Source organism: Phoxinus phoxinus (genome assembly GCF_949152265.1).
Source record: "Phoxinus phoxinus genome assembly, chromosome: 9".
Taxonomy (NCBI): domain Eukaryota; kingdom Metazoa; phylum Chordata; class Actinopteri; order Cypriniformes; family Leuciscidae; genus Phoxinus; species Phoxinus phoxinus.
In genome coordinates this window covers 5,268,398-5,273,007 of record NC_136884.1, presented here as the reverse complement: position 1 = coordinate 5,273,007, position 4,610 = coordinate 5,268,398, and positions in this window count along the sequence as shown.

Sequence of the window (4,610 nt, the reverse complement as noted above, 5' to 3'; positions counted from 1 at the left end):
AGAGAACGTGTGTTTAGCCACTTGTGCCACTGTGATTTTCACACTGAATCCTGGAGTTTGGGCCACTTTGTGGGATATAATACCAACAATTTAATGTTTGCAATAGTGGGATTTGACCTCGGGTCTCCATGACTAAAACACAACATTTCCTCACCATAAACCACTGAGTCTGGTAAGAGTTGTATGTGGTTTTAAGGGCGATTTATATTTTCCATTATTTCGAGCACAGGACACATTGTAAAGCCACTGAGCTTTATTTGGTCAGTTTGCGTTTGGAAACTGTCTTGGGATATTTTGTTGGAGATAATGCCAAATATTCCTGGTGTGTGCATCCATGTATTCCAGTCCATTTAATTCAAGATGTCCACCTGACAAAGACAAATAGAGACATGGAACACAACAAAATGTAATATATTGATAGAACATAAGAGATGGCATGAACAACAATTAACAGAACTGGAAAAAAAAAACTAAAGCTAATGGGATTTTAATCAACACGATTTAGATGTTAAATAAGTACAAAAGGCATAAATCCATCATTCAACACATTAATGAAATCCTTCTTAACACATGCAATCTAAAGTAAATGAAGACGAGCCCTGCAATGGTATGTTAGAATGTAATTTTACATGACATGACAAATGCACTGTATGCAGAAAGTTACTTACAAATAAGTCGCGAGACACTTGCTTCCTGCACTTTATTGCCTGTTGTTGAGGTTGCTGTTGGAAAATGTGTTGTTGAGTCTGTTACTGAGGCCACTGTTGATAGGGATCTAATGCGTTATGCTGTTGTGAAGCGCGCTTACGCCGCCTAGTGGAGAGGATTAAAAACTGCATCAATCATTAGTTTAATCAAGGCAGGTGGAATTATCGTCACATTAATAGACGAAAAGAGGTGGTGGCCAGTCGCAGATGAAAGGAGTGCGATGTAAAATCCATTTATTTGAAAACAAATATTATGATTTTGTCAAAATCTCGAGCAGCATGGATCTAAGTTACCGGTTTCGACGAGTGACCGAGATCAACGCTCAAACAATGCAGCAAGAGTAAGACATTTCTATATTAGCAGACTATGATTGATTTGAAATATTGTTTATCATGCTTGTTCGTAATCAAACATTGAGTATAATTTCTCGTCGTGGCGTCGTTATTTTGTATTGATTAATCGCGTCGCACTAAGCACATGGAGTGAACGCGAAGGAGCGTTAAACTGAGCTCGCGGACTTCTTTAATAGAAAGTTTAACTTTTAAAACTTAACAATTACTGTAAATATGTTTATAACTTTGCTTTCTTTGAATCAAATACTGTTTATGTAAATGTAACGCGAACAGAGCGCGTTAAAGTTAGTTTTAGAAATGCGTTGGAGCAACTATCACAAAACATAGGCTAGTTGTGGTCAGAATTATTGACAACCCTGGAACATGATCAAAGATGGCTTTATAAATTACATCTGCATTGTTTATCCTTTTGATCTTTCATTAAAAAAAATTAAACCTTCATTGAAGTACAAATAATTGTTTTTATTTTATTAAATACTTTTGCCAAGATATCAGCTCTGAGTTTTCTCCTGGAGAACACCTGACAAGAGATCAGCGAGCATTCCTCCATACAGAATACTTTTTTTTTTTTTTTGGAGGGTTTGCTGCCAAAATTGTGAATGGGAATATAGGCTACTTCAGAAATATTTTACTCATAAAAAATTATAGGAAACCATTTTTCTTAATGTGATTTACCCCACATTTTCAATTATTTTACTTCAATGAAAGGATTTTAATTTTGTATTGCTAAATGTTGAAATGAACATGTCTTAATTAACATTAATAAATGCTGCAGTATTGTTCATGTTAACCAAAGTAGTTAACTAGTGTTTACTAATGAAACCTTATTGTAAAAATTATTGTCGGCCCAATAGAATGTTGTTAAATCATGTTTTTGTTCTTCAACTGTTTTTTGTTGTGCATTTATGGAGAGATTGTTTTCACATTTTGACTAATATAACTCAAGTTCATTTGTGTGTTCAGGTCATTTTGGGCAGAGGCGTGTGTGTGTGTGTGTGTGTGTGAGTGAGAGACATTTAAAACACATTTATTTATTTTTTATGGCTAAATTTTAATGTCCATTCAATTTTTCAGAAAACACCGTTTTTTTAAGTAATACATTGAATCAACCTTACCCTAAAAAACTGAAAGTTGTGAAACACAGGCAAGTGTTTCCGTTCATATCTTTGTGTAATATTGTTTATTTATAATGCCCCTTAAAAATGTTTTACATGATTATATTGTTTATGCCTACTTATTCATTTAAAAAACGAATCAGTTGTTTTAACCGGTTTGAAAGAATCGTCTCGCGTAACTGAATTGGACTTCCCATAACTAATATAAGAATCACTAATAAAACTGATATTTTTGAAGCCCCAAATCACCATAGACAGTGTGCAAATCACCGATTGCTTTGCAAAATGATTGACTCTCCCGCTCGGCTCGAAACCTATGCTCGAAACATCACGTGCTGCTGGTGACACCTGCTGGTCAAAACGGTGTAATGCAAACGTTTCATGAAATAGTTAAAAAGCATTCATTATTAAGTGTACGTATAATTTTTGTTCACTTGTAGTGCTTGGTTTGTGTGAGGGCTTGGCTAATCAGGCCAATTTTAGAGGATTAAATATGCACTCCATTTGTTTTTATATATAATTTTAACTGTAACAAAAATATAATACGGACAGAGATGGTCAAAACCATAGACATAATATCTATGGTCAAAACAAAACCTTATTAGAAACGTATTTGAGTTCGTGGTTCACAAGATGAACGCCCCCTAGCGGCCTACCACCAAAACCGTAAATGACGCAGCGTGTGCGTGTCCTGAAAGCACGTGAGTTTGATGCGCGCGCGCGTGTGTGTTTGTTTGTAGCAGCTGGTAATCAGACTGAAGTGTGTTGTAGAACTTTTTACAGTCTATGGTTCCGATTCACTGATTTGAAACAAAAGATTTATTACGCAGTGACGTGCAAGAGATCAGACCAAAATTGCCACATCAATCTTTTTTCACGATCCGCTTTCTTGTTTTAATTTTCCAACGCAAACATTTATTCATTTAGTTGACACAAAATAGCAGCTTACAAAAGTAATTTACTCACCTTAATGCTGCTCTAACGTTTTCTTTCGTGAAAAACAAGGAAGGATGATCGTTGTAAGTATCAAGCTCCAAAACACAATCAAAGTAGGCCTAGTCCATTATTCCAAGTCTTCTGAATCAAGTCGCTTGCTTTGCGAGAATAAAAACGTATATTTTCCTCTAAAATATTGTCGTTCTCATTTCGAACGTGAAAAGAACGCCAAATTGTTTACATAAGCGTTCGTTGTGCAGTGGCTGCGTTCTATACAATTGAAGGAGAATAAGAAAGACTGCATTTAAATTCAAACCTCATTGGTTTTCGCGTCAACGCTGTAGTTTTGAACGTGAGAAATATTTTCTGGGTTTTAAAATGACTCATTTTAGAAAGTCATTTTCCCCATAGTATATCACTTTGGCAAGGAAGATTTAATATATGTCTCTTAATATTTACACGTTTTCGCTAAATATCAACTTTGGGTGATAAGGAGTAGTTGGTTCTAGGATGGTGGGTGATGAAACTAAATACAGTCCCAAGGAATGTGTAGTTGTTGCATGCCTATGATCCTATCATCCTCCTACCAGGCAAAGCATGTATTTGGCAGATGTATATGCTTTATGTTGCTATGCAAAGCAACATAAAATGCATCACTGCTTATTGGGGTTAATCCTGATTGAGCAGTTAAATGCCACCATTCTACTTATCCAACTTATCTTGAGTGCCCATCAAGCAACCTAAAGTCAAGTGCCCTGCATAAGGACAATGTTAACCCTTTGAATCCAATGGCTGAAAGAATCAACGTTTAATGTCATGCTTTGCCAGTTTAACGTGCAGCGACTATAAGCAATTAGTATACAGGTTGACAAAATTGTATTTGTTTAAATGTTCAGTCGTCTATATAATACCTAGAAAGCTATAATTTATGTTCATTTAATTGGTGATGCCATTTTTAATCATGTAAAATTGGAAGGGGTGTTAATATGAAAGATGGCAGAAAACAAGTTGGCTTTCCCCCAGACTGTAGTGAATTTTTATTTCAGTGCTTTCATTCTTTAATGACTGAGCATAGAATGAAACCATGTAAAACTAATAACTTTATGCTAATTTCCTATTTGTTAAATACCATGCATAAATCTTAAAAAGACTGTCCACTTTTTAACTTATTCTGTTAGGCTACTTGAGCTTATTGAGTTAAATAGGCTACTTGAGCTTATTTTTTATTTTAAAGTCATGACTGTTCAACTCATTAGTTGGGCTTTTTCAGGTTGATTTGAGCCAATCACCTGAGCTGCAAATGTCTTGATTACTTTAGCAACAGGAAATTGTTATAATTTCAATGCTTATTGGAAATGCTGAAGTCTAGCAATTATCCTGAAAATACACACTTTTGAGAGCCCTCAAAAAAGGTGATTGAAATGTTGCAACCAGTTTAAAATCAGTAATTTGATTCTGCACAAATTAACCAGTTAGAAAGAAAAACAAACCACAACTG